This window comes from Nerophis lumbriciformis, linkage group LG34 (assembly GCF_033978685.3).
Source record: "Nerophis lumbriciformis linkage group LG34, RoL_Nlum_v2.1, whole genome shotgun sequence".
Classification (NCBI taxonomy): domain Eukaryota; kingdom Metazoa; phylum Chordata; class Actinopteri; order Syngnathiformes; family Syngnathidae; genus Nerophis; species Nerophis lumbriciformis.
Window position 1 is genome coordinate 1664664 of NC_084581.2, and position 18103 is coordinate 1682766.

Sequence of the window (18103 nt, forward strand, 5' to 3'; positions counted from 1 at the left end):
ACTGCGATTAAAAATGTGAAGTTACACAACAAAATATTAACTTCTGCACATGTATTATTGTGTGTGTGTTTGTTTTCCAAAGTGCAGCTGGCGTCTTTAACTCGCCTCTATTCTTGTTATTTAAAATATTTTTTGTAAGGCTACTGGGGCATCGATATTGTTCCAAATGTTATTAAACTCGACTGCATAATAGTCTCCATTCTTGCAGCCGTTTTGTCTTATTTCCTTTTTATTTCCTCCATTCATCCCCTCAGCCATTCATTATGGTCCCCTCCCTGCCGTTTGACAGGGTGTGTATGTTGTCTTTATCACCATGACATGCTGTCTCTTCCCTTTGTAGGAGCAAGTTCAGCCTGATCGCTCCCCCGGGGTCCTGGCCCCGACGCCCCCTGACATGCGCGTCCACGTTGTCTTGCCTTAAATCAGCGCATGCTAACGTTCACTCCATGCAATTTGAAAACACCTCATAAAAAAACATGAAAAAAGACATGTTTATTCAGGTATATCCTTCCTGACTCCGCCCTATAGATGTTATGAGGTGGTCGTAAGCGCTGAAAAACTCCACTTTAGCTCTGAGAGAGTGCTAGGTTACTACAGTACACACTAAAACAATGCTAGATTATTTTGATAACCCAATTTATGAGTTGCGAGTGTTGGGTTAAATTTTTAAATTATTTTTATGAAGAGCAATCCATTTTTGGGGCTATAAGGGTATTATTTGAACTCAATTGCTGGGTTTTCAAAACTATGAACCATTTTTATGTTGTTTTTCAATGAGTGACGCATTTTTGGGTAAAATGCTTTTTTTATTAAAAAGGTAGTTTTTTCTTGAAGGGAATTTTTATTAAGGATTAGTCTCATTAACATTATTTACAATCATAACAAGTTGTTATTGTTGTGTTTGCTGTTGTTGTTTTTGTCTCTCGGTCTAATCCCCCTCTTGTCCCCACAATTTCCCCCTCTGTCTTCTTTTCTCTCTCTTTCTATCCCCTCCTGCTCCGGCCCGGCTGCACCAAATGATAATATAAATACATTTAATAAAGTCAAATACAAATAAGGCAACAAGAGAAGTATCCTACACTTCTCTTTTGTAAAGTAAATCTGAACAGCCGATATGGAGATATGGATATGGATCAACTATATGATTTGCCTGAGAAGCTAGAGCTAGACAGGACAACAACAAAAAAAACAAAAAACAAAAAAACATTATTTTCAATCACACATGTTAAGTAAATGAAAATATTTGAGCAGGCTGTATAGAACTACTAATGTCATGATCCGTCATGTTGGTTTAGTTTTTGACTCCCTCGGTTCCTGTTATGAGCACCCCTGGGTTTGTGTTCTAGTTGCCATGACTGCAGATTGTTTTCACCTGCCTCTGATTAGTGTTCGCGACGCTCACTTGCTCCTGGGCACTAATCAGAGAGCTACTTATTCCCTGCTTTTCACCACACTCAGACTGGCTTTCTTATGTGCTTCCACGCAACAGTTACAACGGCTCTTAATTTGATTTCTGAGCTAAGCGTCGCCTTTTTGTTTGCCCTGCTAAGCTTTTCTTGTTCGCTATTCCATTAGCTTCCCATGCTATCGGCACGCTGGTGCTCTTTTGTTTGTATCCCACATGATTTATTGACAATAAATCATATCCTTACCTTCACCTTGCCTCTGGAGTCCCGTCCTCATCCTGGGAGAACAATCCACGCAGTAAAATGCGACCCCGCCGTGACAACAATGACCATACACGGCAATTCTTGTAAAAAATCGTAACACATATCTTGCTTGTGAGTATATTTTAATGGAATAAAAATAATTCTGATCAGTAGTTGGGAAGGAGTAGGACAAACCAGCAGTAACATTTAGAATTTTTTAGAATTTTTAACCAACTATTGGGTCAAGGAGAGCTAAATTGAGCAACTCAATAGTAGGGTTTGGAATAACACAACATTGTAGTGAGCTTAACTCGGGCTTTGTGTTAAATAAATTAAACCCAATAGTTGGGTTTTGACATACTTGCCAACCTTGAGACCTCCGATTTCGGGAGGTGGGGGGCGGGGGGCGTGGTTGGGGGCATGGTTAAGAGGGGAGGAGTATATTTACAGATAGAATTCACCAAGTCAAGTATTTCATATACATATATATATATATATATATATGAAATACTTGACTTTCAGTAAATTCTAGCTATAAATACATATTTATTATATATATATATATATATATATATATAAGAAATACTTGACGAAATACTAAGTCAAGTATATATATATATATATATATATATATATATATATATATATATATATATATATATATATATATATATGAAATACTTGACTTAGTATTTCGTCAAGTATTTCTTATATAAATATATATATATATATATATATATATATATATATATATATATATAAAAATAATAAAATAAATATATATTTATAGCTAGAATTCACTGAAAGTCAAGTATTTCATATATATATATATATATAAGAAATACTTGACTTTCAGTGAATTCTAGCTATAAATATATATGTCTTTTATTATATATATATATATATATATATATATATATATATATATATATATATATATATATATATATATATATATAAGAAACACTTGACGAAATACTAAGTCATGTATTTCATATATATATATATATATATATATATATAAGAAATACTTGACTTTCAGTGAATTCTAGCTATAAATATATATTTCTTTTATTATATATATATGTATACATATATGTATATATACATATATATATATATATATATATATATATATATATATATATATATATATATATATATATATATATATATATATATATATATAATAAATACTTGAATTTCAGTGTTCATTTATTTACACATATACACACACATAACACTCCTCTACTCATTGTTGAGTTAAGGGTTGAATTGTACATCCTTGTTCTATTCTCTGTCACTATTTTTCGAACCATGCTGAACACCCTCTCTGATGATGCATTGCTGTGTGGCACGCACAAAAGTGCTTTCATCAAATGCACTAGATGGCAGTATTGTCCTGTTTAAGAGTGTCACAACATTGCTGTTTACGGCAGACGAACTGCTTTACGGTAGACAAAAACATGACTGCTGTTGTTGTGTGTTGTTACCGCACTGGGAGGACGTTAATGAAACTGCCTAACAATAAACCCACATAAGAAACCAAGAACTCGCCCTCCATCATTCTACAGTTATAACGTGATTGGGCAGGTACGCTGTTTGTATTGTGGGTTAGCGGACTCAGGTCCGCATGGACCTGAGTCCGCCTGAATTTCGGGAGATTTTCGGGGGAAAATTTGTCCCGGGAGGTTTTCGGGAGAGCCGCTGAATTTCGGGAGTCTCCCGGAAAATCCGGGAGGGTTGGCAAGTATGGGTTATGAATCAACCAACACTGAGTTAGCATAGCTCAACTATCGAGTTAAATAATTTAACCCAATAGTTTGGTTGGGAATAACCCAACATTAAGTTATCATAACTCAACTTTTTGGTTAAATAATTAAAAAAATTAACCCAAAATGTTGAGTTAAAATAACTCAAATAAAGGGTTTGTCCTTTTCTGAATCAGCAGTTGGGTTAAAATTGGGTTATTTTTTAACCCAACATTTTTTAGTGTGTACAGTAGCTAACACTCCTGATAGCAACGCTCTAATTAATAGCTTGTAAAAACACAGACGATAAACACGCAGTGGAGGTCGAGGTTTTAAAGCAGGATGCCTCTATAATCAAACATTAACCTTTTAAGGAGGCTGAGACCCCCTCATGAGGTCGTTGGCCAACGTGCCCAGAACTCTCGACACAAGACACAAACACAGACCCAACGAACAGCAGGCCCGCCGTTAAACTGTCCGCCGTTTTACGTCTTCTCTGGTCTGACCCCTGGCAGCTTCCATGCCATTTGTCAGTAAACGTGCACTATTATGTCTTCCTGATATCGCATGACCCCTGACCCTTCCAACTATAACCACATATTAGGGCACAAACGTTAGCAATGCTAACATGTGATGCTACATGCTAACATTACATTTTAGTATCATGCTAGGTTATCTTATATACTGATGGAAAAAACAACATAATCAAACTTTACAGCTCCCACGTCTTTAATTGACTGACAGATAGTTGGCAGAGCTTTATTTTAAGATGCGTAGCAAAGCCTGAGCTTTTTCCTAAATGATGTCATGAATACTAGCGTTTGAGCGTCTCTCGTCTCAAAAGTGTTCCAAAATCGGGAAATTATCGATTTTAGAACATGCTTGAAAAAACACTATTGCATGAGATTGTTATAATTTAACCTCCAAATGCAAACATATGAAATAAAATGAGTAACTCAAGAAAGTTTATCATTAGCGTAAAGTCACACACATGCTAAAAGAGTGCCTGTTCTGAGCATTTACCATTAACACACATAGTGGTACTGTGTGTGTGTGTGTGTGTGTGTGTGTGTGTGTGTGTGTGTCGGCGGGCGTTAAAATAGGAAAGCGATACCTTACTAATCTGCCTCTCTTTTCAACTTCCTCCTCTGCTTTCTATTGACGGTCAACATTCTGTTTTTTCTGTTTTGTTTTTTCTTTTCTTTTCTTTTCTTTTCTTTTCTATCACCACCTTTATGCTTCTCTCGCTTGTGCCGTTGCTCAAACTGGTGTACATTTCTTTCTTTCCATAACTTCTCCCGCTCTTTTTTCACTGGATTTATCACTCCGGATGATTTTCAAAAGGAGGAACTGTTACACTACTCCTACCAAATTATTACAGTGGATTAACTCAAATTGTGATTGGATAATGGAAAAATAATAATATCATAGTAGTATATTGTACAGTATAGTTTACTACTACTACCAAATCATTAAACTGTGTTGACTAAAATAGTTTTTTGATAATAGTATAATAATGATAATAATATAATCTATTCCAAAATATAGTACAGTTCTGTTAGAAAAAAGTATGCATAAAAAATGGTATTTTTAAACATTTGTTTTTAATTTTTAATTTTTTTTTGTCATAAAGAAATACAATCGTGTGTGCTTACGGACTGTATCCCTGCAGACTGTATTGATCTATATTGATATATAATGTATATATTGTGTTTTTTATGTTGATTTAATAAAAAATAAATAAAATAAAAAACTTTTTTAATTTATTTATTTATTTTTTTATTGGTGGTTGGGGACCACTGACTTAAGGCATCACAACTATGAATGAACACATGTGGAGTTATGTACTTAACAAAACAAGGTGAAATAACTGAAAACATGTTTTATATTCTAGTTTCTTCAAAATAGCCACCCTTTGCTCTGATTACTGCTTTTGCACACTCTTGGCATTCTCTCGTAACGTGCAGTGATTTCTCCAGATTCTCTGAACCTTTTGATGATATTACGGACCGTAGATGGTGAAATTCCTACATTTCTTGCAATAGCTCATTGAGAAATGTTTTTCTTAAACTGTTTGACAATTTACTCACGCATTTGTTTGTGAATGACTGAGCATTTCATGGAATCTGCTTTTATACCCAATAATGGCACCCACCTGTTCCCAATTAGCCTGTTCACCTGTGGGATGTTCCAAATAAGTGTTTGATGAGCATTCCTCAACTTTCTCAGTCTTTTTTGCCACTTGTACCAGCTTTTTTGAAACATGTTGCAGGCATCAAATTCCAAATGAGCTAATATTTGCATGAAATAACAAAGTTTCGCAGTTCGAACAATAAATAACTTGTCTTTGCAGTCTATTCAATTGAATATAAATTGAAAAGGATTTGCAAATCATTGTATTCTGTTTTTATTTACAATTTACACAATGTGCCAACTTCACTGGTTTTGGGTTTTGTACATTTTTTTCGTGTTTTGTTACTAAAATGTTTATATTTTTAAATACTACTACTCCAAAAGTATTAGTATTATTAGTATACTGTTAATAATATTAATATAATATAGTATTGTTTTCCTTTTTAAAAATGTACATTTGAATAAAAAAATTATTAAAAAAAAAAAAAAAGAATATTTTCACATGTATCCATTACCTGACAGACATATCGAAATAGCAATCATGTTTATTTTTAGTTAAAAACATTTTTAATACAGATGTACAAAAAAAGGAAGTAGGAAATTGTCCAAAACCATGATCTATTGTGATGAATGTAGACTTTAATGTTATAATAATTTTGTTTTTTTTACCCTTGATGTTTTTGGATTCAATCATTATATTTTTGCAGTAATTCTGCAGCTTTTAGGATTAGTAGGTTTAGGCCTAGCTGCATTGATTTCATCACATTTGTTAATTAAAATATAAAAATAATGAAAGCTTTTACAGTAAATACAATGCATTAATTTTAGTATAAAATCCTATTAAATTTGCTAGAGGATTGGATTGTGTCTTGTCCTGCTTTGTACATGCAGTGGAGTTAAAGTTAAATTAAATTAAAGGCACCTATGATGATTTTAATCTACATTTAAAACACTTCCTTATGGTCTAGACAATATGTATTGAGTACGCGTTGTGTCCATTTTGCTCCACAGTCATTTTTACGACCTGTTTTTGATTCTGTCTGCAAGATGTTGGTTTGTGGAAGCGCTCTCAGATTGCAAATGGAACTACGCCCCACCCTCACCAAAAATATCATAATTTATCTTTTGAAAATATAAACTGTACAATATATATATTCAAGTTGTCGACGCTATTTTTTTCCCATGAGACACAGTTGAAAATAAGCTTAATAAACAATATATGTATTCACCCGGTCACAACATGAGGTACACTTACACACTCTCCAATCCCCCCAAAAACATTTATGTCACGTCGATCTTATTATGCTCAAAACAAGATTAGATGAAAATAATACTTTATCCTACCTTTTTTTGTATTTCCTCATAGCCTAAAACACAGCACATTGGCTGATGTCACACCAAAATGCATCAACCTTATGATGTGACAACTTGGCATTGTTGAACATGATTATCCAACATTGTAACAACATTTATAAGTCAGAAAAGACAATATTCGTCATAGGTGCCATTTGAATACAATTTTGAATGTATTTTTTTTATGTATACATTAACTTTAAATGTTGTATTAAAACAATAAGAATAACTATAGTTTATTCGTATTTGTGTATAGAAGGCCCAACCTTCAGGGTTAGAGTTGCACATCATGAATATTCTTCTATTATAATAATAATTTACTATATTTTCCGGGCTATAGAGCGCACCTTTATTCAAGCCGCACCCACAAAATTTTAGAAGAAATATGTATTTGCACATATATTAGTCGCAACAGTCCATAAGCTGCAGATACTGTACATACAGGTACTAAATATTTTGTAAAAGTTTATTTACATACCTTAATTGTTTCCAAACGGTGCCTGTTACACGGCAGTAAAACGGCTGTTCAAACAAAAGTTATTGACATGGACCCACTAGCTGCGGAAGCTAGCTCTAGCTGCTAAACAGACTAAATAAGTCCATGGTGACATTTTGATGAATTTTAAAAACTGAAACACTACAAAAAGAATGCAAGTGTAAGTTAATAGCACTAACACGCAATGACGTGCGGTGAGGTTGATGGCTGGTGAGGCACTGACTTCACCACAGTCAGATTTACAAACATATGAACCCTAAAGAGTATCTTATTCACCATTTGATTGGCAGCAGTTAACGGGTTATGTTTAAAAGCTCATACCAGCATTCTTCCCTGCTTGGCACTCAGCATCAAGGGTTGGAATTGGGGGTTAAATCACCAAAAATGATTCCCGGGCGCGGCGCCGCTGCTGCCCACTGCTCCCCTCACCTCCCAGGGGGTGGAGAAGAGGATGAGTCCAATGCAGAGGACAAATTTCACCACACATAGTGTGTGTGACAATCATTGGTACTTTAACTTAACTTGAACTTTACACATACAAACTGTAGCACACAAAAAAGCACATTTAATAAAAAAAACTTTATTATGGTCTTACCTTTACTTATAAATGAAGTCCATGCGCCGCTCCTTCTGAACAAAAGTATCGATAACTTGTTTATAGAAGTCTTCCTTATCTTTCTTCAGTTTTAAAAGTCTCTCTGTCTCAATGGAGATCTTCCTTTAAGTATTACCTCCTGCTTCGATTGAAAGTCCAGTTTAAAAAACTGTTTTATTTTAGATATGTAATCCTCCATGTTAAAAGTCCAGGCGAGAGGAAAAAATAAACGATCGCTAACTGTTGCTGCTTGTTGTCACTTATTCTGCAGCCGAGTAGTCGCTGCAGAATATCCCTGGGATCACTCGCGCCCTCTACCACCATGAGGCGGGATTACTGCGAGCCTCAGCCAGTGCGTCTTCGCAGCCGTTTTATGAGTGCTCAGCACAAGAAATACGTTACACACATACAGTTGTTGACAAAATACACTGTACATTATATACCTCAGCTAACTAAACTATGGAAATGTATATATAGCAATACGGTCTCACTGCACAGCAGGCCAGCAGTTAGCCGAGTCATTGCGCAATCCATGGTGAGGCTCAACTGGTTGCTGATCACCGCAGGTCTCTTCTCAGTATTTGAATGGCAAATGTGAAAATTCAGCAATTTTAAATAAAAAATAATCTAAAACTGGTGAAGTTAAATGGAAAATAACTTTATAGTATAATCACTGGATACATATAACAATTTAATGAATTTGTTTTCTTTTTAAAATTTTTTTCTTTCCATGATGGCAGGTGAGGCCCCGCCTCACCTGCCTCCCCTGACTGCACGTCACTGCTAACACGGGCATTTGCAAATGTGTTAGCAAATTCACTAATGCTAATGACGCTAACTTGATTACATCACGATAGCACGTACAAAAGTGCATGAAAATACTCCTACAGGCATCACACGTAGTTACGTCATGGTTTAGTAAGTATGAATTGTTTTAGTTATATTGTAAAACTTACAAACGTTGCTTGGAGTGGTGAATGAATAATCCTTTCCAAACAGAAACGCTAAGGACAATTCTACTTCTGGTACAAGGCACAAAACAGGAAGTACATTTTCAACCCGCAGCACGTGCAGTGAGTGAACTTGTCCAAAAGATAGCACATGGCACAATTAATAACACACTTTTTCAGTGTTTCTGTCTGTGAAAACCATTTGTTGAAAACAAAACATTATGGCCGTCAGCAAAGAAAAATCCCCAAATTAGCCACACTGTTTTATAAGCCACAAGGTTCAAAGTGTAGGAAAAAAGTAGCGGCTTATAGTCCGGTAAATACCGTAATCATATATTCATAACCCTACTGGTGACATATTAAATGCACATTTTTTTATTCAAGTCCATCAGATGTTTACATTTATAACATATCAACATTTAAAAGGCTTTAATAACAACCTATTCTTGTGTAGTACTTAAGATGATGAACAGTTTTTCTGCTCCTTCTTTTTAGCTCCATCCATCATTTCATTCTTCTAATCCATGCATGCATCCATCCATCTGTAGTTTCATCCATATTTTCATTATCCATCCATCCATCAATCCATCCATCCATCCTTTCACCCTTCCATCCAAACAACTTATCCATCTTTTCATACTTTCATCCATCCATCCTTTCATCCCTTCTACCATTCTTCCCCCTCATCCCTTCCTCTTCATCCCACCTCCCTCGCTTTCTCTCTGCCCACTCAAAATCTCCCACACATGCCTACCTATCAGCTTCATCCTCCTCTTCTCTTGCCACACACACACACACACACACACACACACACACACACATACTTTTCAGCCCTCTCATTAATGTTTCCATGCCAACATGGAGAATAACACTGTAACATTAAATACAAGCCGGAAAAGGGAACTGATAAAGCTTGTCTGAATGTATATTATGATATCACATTTTATTGTACTGCAGTAAAACCTGCAACAACAGAACTGTAGTAAAAACAAACTTTGGCGCCTAAACCATCATGAAATATTGTGGGACTTCAGCTCAGTGAGCATGTACAAAGAGACGAGACTCCCGAAGCCCCTGCACCCCATACACACCCACACACGCACACACACACTTAAGTGTAGGCAGTAGACTGGCTACCATTTACACACGGCAGTAAATTACCCAACACTTCTCAATTAATGATTCATAATCCCTAATTAATTATTAAATAATCAGTAATTCAATATCAGTCCACCAGTTGCTGGTTGCCTAGTAACCGCCCTTTACATTAAATGCCAGCACTGTTGCCTGCGTAATTAGAGTGCCAATTTTTTGGGCCTTATGTGCTCATGGAGTGTGTGTGTGTGTGTGTGTGTGTGTGTGTGTGTGTGTGTGTGTGTGTGTGTACAGGAGAGTAAACGGCGCATGCGTTTGTATCATAGTGACAATGGCGTAAACAAGGTGGTTGGTTAATAATGCAGCAGCGTGTGGTCTGGTGCCAGCAGTGAGTAGTAGCAAGTCACTAATGGTCCACGCTGGCAGCAGTCAATGATGCTGCTACACGCCGCACATGGCGCATAACCACAATACTTTGTCAGCAGGTTGGTGGATGACATGAATGATTTATGGAAGCGTTTGAGGGTGGGATCACTTTTACGACACTTTTTTTTTCCAGTACGAACTATACCAGCACACTCCTATAGGCAGTCATGGAAATAGAATTCATCTGTTCCAGGGTCATATTGTCCCCATTGTAAACAGTATTTTTGTATTATAGGTGTAAAACATTGAGTGACATTTTCAAATGTAAAAATAAGTTTACATCCCCTAATATGAAAGTTGAACAAGATGAAATACATTCATACTTATATTTACCCGATTAGGGATTTCAACTTTGTCACTTCTAATATGATACCCATTTCGGAGCTTTAAATTTTAGCCGATACCGATTTTAATCCGATACAATATCAGCATGAATCATACATACTTTCATTATTTTGTAGAGCGGAATATTAGAAAAGGTTTGATCATGTCAAGTTAGTCAAACAGAGAACAACATTAGGTATACAAAACACTATAACTTGTTTATTATTAACCATCTTAAAAGGGCTTATGCTGTCTTTAAGTTGAAGTGGAGTGATAATTGTTTTTGAACAACACCTAGTGGCCACAATAATTCATAAACTCATGATGCATTAAGTTGAATGATGCGGACACGTTTGTTACTGGTAATGTTCTAATATGCTTCTGTCCTTGAGGCTTTGTATGTTTAAGTAATATGTAACTTTAGTTATTTAGAACTTGTTTATTTTGACAAATGTGCTAATTTAGACTGCAATGTTATTCAATCAAGGACACTTCTTATGTTTGTCTAGTTTGTGTGCTACTGTGTAGCTTAGCTGTTGTGGAGCAGCTCGGTCCTAGTAGTCTATAGCCTACCATGTTTACTTTTTGTAAATGACTTGAGTAAAATACAAGACAAAAAAACACTTATTGGAGGACGTTTAGATGTTAACTAACTGTCCAGCTTCGCACAAGTAAACACACTGCAGGACTGCTTGTATCGGAGATTAATAATTACATCAAAATTAAATTGTTGGTGCTTAGCCCTCAAAACAGCACAATTTTAACATGTTACATGCCTTTTTAAAAGAAAAACAATGTTTTAGATAACAATATTGTATGAAAACAATGCAATGCAATGTAGTACAAACAAGTACAGTAGTTTAATGAAGTAATGTAATAATAATGTACAGTATTTACCTTGGAGAATGAACTTCTAGAGTATTTTGTTCCAACTGCTTCTCTGTAAAACACACCATCAGCAGCTTCTCCATATTTTCATGGATACATGTTTAGATATAATGTTAACATACTTGGTAGGTGTTATAGATCCATTCTGCTTCGGTATACTACAGATGAGCTTCACCAAATTTGCTAGCTACAAGCTCTGTCATGTTTTTGATGATTTCTTTCTTTAATTCAATGAATAGCATCCATTTGTTCGTAGCACTGTCCTTCATATTCACTTTCTTCCCTCCAATGCTTAGAAACACATCTCTAGCTAAAAGGTAAAGCTAGCAAGAAAGATCCAGAGTTTTGGCCATAACTTATGGGGTTCACTGTGACATTCAGTATGCCAACTAGTGGTGGGGAGGCTCATAACACAAATGTTTGCTTGTAACCTAAAGCATAACAAATAGTTGACAGTTTTTAATCCCGAAAACTTGTGAATCTGAACTCTCGTGTCCCGATGTACCACTGTATTGTTAATAATGACAAGTAATGATGCATATCCTGATTGAATCTCACTGCTTTGAACTTCCTGTCCATTTTGGCCTTCTTTTGGAAGATAGTGTCACAAAAAAGCCAAAGAGAAAGCATGAGCCACCAGGGTTACATCAGTATATCTTCTTCCAGTCTCATCCAGTCAGCTACGCAGAGATGACTGTGCATGGAAGAGTGGTCCATTTCGGGTCCTAAGAGTAGTCCAAGGACTAGTCCATCATGGGTCTCAATTCGGGTCAGCTCACACCTCCTCCAGACGGGTACCCTTTCCAGAAATGAATCCTGTGTCACGATCTGCTTTGCCGGGGTAGGACCTCAACGCAGAGAAAAAATAATACAAATAAAATAAAAAAAACACTCAAAAAGGAGTGAGGGGAAAATAACAAAGAATGCACATCAAAAGGTGGAGAAACAGAAATTGCACTCAAAAGGTGAGGCGAAGAAACAGTTAACACTAGACGGCAACGCCGGGAATGAGTCACAGGAACGAGAAGCGTGCGTGAAGCCAAAGCAAAGGAGATGAACACAACTGGAAGGGTGAAGCACCAGGAATCTACTGGCGCCGACTAGATGGACTGGAGAGCTTAAGTCAGTGGTTCTTAACCTGGGTTCGATCGAACCCTAGTGGTTCGGTGAGTCGGGCTAAGGGGTTCAGCGGAGGTCAAGACACACCCGACTCATCGTGTAAATAAAAACTTCCCCCTATCGGTGTATTACGGATACGGCAACAGCAGAAGTCACACTGATTTGCAGGTGTGTAATTTGTTGTGAGTTTATGCACTGTGTTGGTTTTGTTCTTCGAACAAGGTGATGTTCATGCACGGTTCATTTTGTGCACCAGTAAAAAAACATGGTAACACTTTAGTATGGGGAACATATTCACCATTAATTAGTTGCTTATTAACATGCAAATTAGTAACATATTGGCTCTTAACTAGTCATTATTAAGTACTTATTAATGCCTTATTCTGTGGGGCCTTATTATAACCCTAACCCTCTAACCCTGGCCCTAATCCTCTAACCCTAACCCTAACCCTAACCCTAACCAAATAACTCTAAATTAAGTCTTTGTTACTTAGAATATGTTCCCCTAGTGTCCAAAAAACACTAAATTAAGTCATTTTTACTTAGAATGTGTTCCCCATACTAAAGTGTTACCAAAAACATATAACTTTGTCTTGAATTTGAAAAAAAAACATCATTTTATTTTTCACTAAAGAAGGGTTCGGTGAATGCGCAAATGAAACTGGTGGGGTTCGGTACCTCCAACAAGGTTAAGAACCACTGGCTTAAGTAGTCAGGAGAAAATTGGTAGCAGGTTTGTGCAAAGGTGGTTTTGCCCCGTGACCCAAAAACCAGGCCCTGCAACAAAAAGCCGGCAGGCTGCAGCAGAACTGCCAGATCATGACACCAAGGCCACCTGGTATCCTCTCCAGGCAGGAGAGGGGGACAGAGCAGAAAAGGGGCAGACCAAAAAAGGGGTCTATCTAAAGGCTATAACTTTTGGACTATCTTTTCAAGCATTTTACGTTGTCTTTAGTTCTAGCGCTACCTTTTGGACTGGACTAGCCTTCTGCTCAATTTTTGTTGTGTTTGATTGTTATACTTGCCATTTCCACTGTGCTGGATTTGCCAAAGAATCACACACAACTTGCCTCGCATTCCAGGCTTCCTGACATTAATAATACATTTGAATTATTTCAGGTTTGTATGTATGTAATGTGTTGCACCAATTTACAATTTAGTTTAAGATTTATCCTAGATTCCAAAAAGTACAACTTCCTCCTCATTAAATTCCAGATCATAAAGACAGGCTACAACAACTATCCGAAGAGTGTTTTTGTGCCAGTGAGAAGCCCAAGCATGTGTTGTGTAGAGAACATCCTGCCTGTGTGAGACAACCTATACGTTGTTCTCCTTCAGGAGGTCAAAGCTAATTGGAGTGAGTCCATGAGGGCTACAGCTTGAGTGAAAAAGCTGCAAGGAGATGGAGGGTGGGTCTGAGTTGAGGGGAAGTGGCGAGCACCGTGTGACCAGACTCCGGTTCCTTCCTCGCCAGCCTGAGAATCAGGAAGTGTTCCGACATTATTGGAACTTACAGGAAATGCAGGAGGTCTTCAAGAGGGTTAAACTTGTCTTGTAATGAGCACAACTGCTGCTCTGTAAAGTTTGATTCTGACATCAAGTCTTCCTAAGTGACTGCAGCTGTAATTGGTTGTTGGTGTGGGCTTCCTGATCCAATATTGATATTGGTCCAGTATCTGCAAACATTTATTAGATAACACCTGCTTGCATGTAAAATGTGTGATATAATATCCGGTACAAGCAGTCCTGCAGAGTGTTCACTTGTGCAAATCTGCACAGACCGTTAACATCTTAATGACTTCCAATAGGCACACAAGGTTGGTCTTTTCTTGTATTTTAGTCACAAAAGCCGAGAAGTGAAGTACATTATATTTATTTAGCGCTTTTTCTCGAGTGAACATAGTGGAACCCATTATCAACATTTAAGCTACATTTACATTATTGTGGGTGCCACTGCGAACAAGGTGGGTGAATTGTCTTGCCCAAGGACACAATGGCAATCACTAGGTGGATTTGAACCAGGAACCCTCAAGTTTCTGGTTGGCCGCTTTTCCATCTGAGCCACGCCGCCCCAAGTACACAACAGCACGTATTAAGTGTCCCTAATTGAACAATATTGCAGTCTAAAACAGTTTATTTGTTAATATAAACAAGTATCAAATAATTAAAGTAGCATATCACTTACTAGTACAAAGTCTCTAATGCAGAAGTGTCTGTACTATTAAACATACTGTGTCATGAGCTTAACTTCATGAATTGTGACCACTCCACTTCAACTCGATGACAGCATAAATCCATTCCAGATGATTAATAATAAATAGGTTAGTGTTTTCCATACCTACCATTGTTCTCTGACTAATTTCACTTGAGCAAACCTTGTGGTATCAGCCAACACCACAATATTGGTATTGTATTGGAAGTGAAAATGTTTGATCGAAACACCCATACTTGTTGGTCTTGAGTGACTCAAGAGTGCTTAGTAACTGAAATACAATCATGTGTGCTTACGGACTGTATCCCTGCAGACTGTATTGATCTATGTTGATATATAATGTATATATTGTGTTTTTTATGTTGATATAATTAAAAAAAATAAAAAATAAAAAAATAAAATATATATATATATATATATTTTATTTTTTTATTTCTTGTGCGGCTCGGTACTAATCGGTTTGCGTGGTTGGGGACCACTGCCCAACGTCAACAACACGGTCGGCGGCCCGTTGGTGCACAGCTCGTACATCGCCGCCCTCTACTTCACCCTCAGCAGCCTGACCAGCGTCGGCTTTGGCAACGTGTGCGCCAACACGGACGCCGAGAAGATCTTCTCCATCTGCACCATGCTCATTGGCGGTATGCCGGACGCCTTGTATGGAATAACGTGATTAGGCAGGCACACTGTTTATATCATGGGAAAGCGGACGTGAAAAAAGGCTGTCCTCACTCAGGTCCGCATGGAGCTGGAGGGGGCGTGGCCTCCAGCTCCGGCTGAAAATCGGGAGATTTTCGGGAAAATATTTGTCCGGGGAGGTTTTCGGGAGAGGCGCTGAATTTCGGGAGTCTCCCGGAAAATTCAGGAGGGTTGGCAAGTATGGAATAAAAGGGATCTTTTTTTTCTCCAATCATGGATGTAGTCTTGTGGACTAGAATACACTCGGAACAGGCTAAATGATCCAGACAGAAAAAAAGAGGTTCAGTCTACTCGTCTTTGAAGGCTTGATAGTTAACCATACTTGCCAACCTTGAGACCTCCGATTTCGGGAGATGGGGGGTGGGGGGCGTGGTCGGGGGCGTGGTTAAGATATATATATATAAGAAATACTTGACTTTCAGTGAATTCTTGCTATATATATATATATATATTTTTTTTTAATTACATATATATGTCAAGGTGTGTTGTTGACGAACCCCAAAATGCAGAGATGGCAGCAGGCTTGGTACAAGAAAACATGGTTTTAATGTTCAAAAATAAGAAAAGGAAAACACGAACCAGAAACCAGGAAGCAGGAACAGGAGTCAGGATCCAGGGAAAGCTTAACGCACACAGCTAGCAACGACAGCATACAGCAAACAACGACACGACAGGTAGGAACGACAATAATCCAGCATTGACTGGAGGGGAAGGCAGGTTTAAATAGCAGCTGGCTGATTGACACCAGGTGTGGCCAGGTGCCAATCAGCCACAGCTGAGGGGAAGCAGCACTCAGGGAGACACTCAGGAAATGAAGACAAAATAAAAGCGCTGACAGAAAACTAAGACAAACGCAGAGGAAAAACTAAAACACAGTCAAACTGTCAGGGACAAACCTGACAGTAGCCCCCCTTCCCATTACAGATACCAGACGTTTTAGAACCCCCCCCCCCAAAAAAAGTCCAAAGTCACGGGAGGGTGGAGGGAGGACAAGGAGGTGGGCCACCAGGCCAAGTGTCCCCGCAACCAGCGGGGAAGAGTTAGGTGGCGACGGCGAGTTGAACGCCGCCGCAATTGGCGAGGCGGCTCGTCCGCCGGCGTGGGAGTACCCACCGGAGACGATGGTGGCGCCCTCTGCTGGCCCACCGGAGACGAGGATGGTGGCGCCCTCTGCTGGCCCACCGGAGACGAGGATGGTGGCGCCCTCTGCTGGCCCACCGGAGACGAGGATGGTGGCGCCCTCTGCTGGCCCACCGGAGACGAGGATGGTGGCGCCCTCTGCTGGCCCACCGGAGACGAGGATGGTGGCGCCCTCTGCTGGCCCACCGGAGACGAGGATGGTGGCGCCCTCTGCTGGCCCACCGGAGACGAGGATGGTGGCGCCCTCTGCTGGCCCACCGGAGACGAGGATGGTGGCGCCCTCTGCTGGCCCACCGGAGACGAGGATGGTGGCGCCCTCTGCTGGCCCACCAGAGACGAGGATGGTGGCGCCCTCTGCTGCTGGCCCACCGGAGAGGAGGATGGTGGCGCCCTCTGCTGCTGGCCCACCGGAGAGGAGGATGGTGGCGCCCTCTGCTGCTGGCCCACCGGAGAGGAGGATGGTGGCGCCCTCTGCTGCTGGCCCACCGGAGAGGAGGATGGTGGCGCCCTCTGCTGCTGGCCCACCGGAGAGGAGGATGGTGGCGCCCTCTGCTGCTGGCCCACCGGAGAGGAGGATGGTGGCGCCCTCTGCTGCTGGCCCACCGGAGAGGAGGATGGTGGCGCCCTCTGCTGCTGGCCCACCGGAGAGGAGGATGGTGGCGCCCTCTGCTGCTGGCCCACCGGAGAGGAGGATGGTGGCGCCCTCTGCTGCTGGCCCACCGGAGAGGAGGATGGTGGCGCCCTCTGCTGCTGGCCCACCGGAGAGGAGGATGGTGGCGCCCTCTGCTGCTGGCCCACCGGAGAGGAGGATGGTGGCGCCCTCTGCTGCTGGCCCACCGGAGAGGAGGATGGTGGCGCCCTCTGCTGCTGGCCCACCGGAGAGGAGGATGGTGGCGCCCTCTGCTGCTGGCCCACCGGAGAGGAGGATGGTGGCGCCCTCTGCTGCTGGCCCACCGGAGAGGAGGATGGTGGCGCCCTCTGCTGCTGGCCCACCGGAGAGGAGGATGGTGGCGCCCTCTGCTGCTGGCCCACCGGAGAGGAGGATGGTGGCGCCTTCTGCTGCTGGCCCACCGGAGAGGAGGATGGTGCCGTAGGTTGTAGACCCACCGGAGTGCATGGTGGCGTCTGCCGGCCCACCGGAGTGCATGGTGGCGTCTGCCGGCCCACCGGAGTGCATGGTGGCGTCTGCCGGCCCACCGGAGTGCATGGTGGCGTCTGCCGGCCCACCGGAGTGCATGGTGGCGTCGTAGGTTGCAGACCCACCGGAGATGAT

General features: G+C 40.1%; 1 protein-coding gene across 1 annotated transcript in view; it reads left to right on the forward strand.

The window, feature by feature from the left end:
- Positions 1-18103, forward strand: part of LOC133576131 (uncharacterized) — a 180018-nt gene that overhangs the window by 44173 nt on the left and 117742 nt on the right. The gene's annotated exons all lie outside the window — the stretch shown is intronic.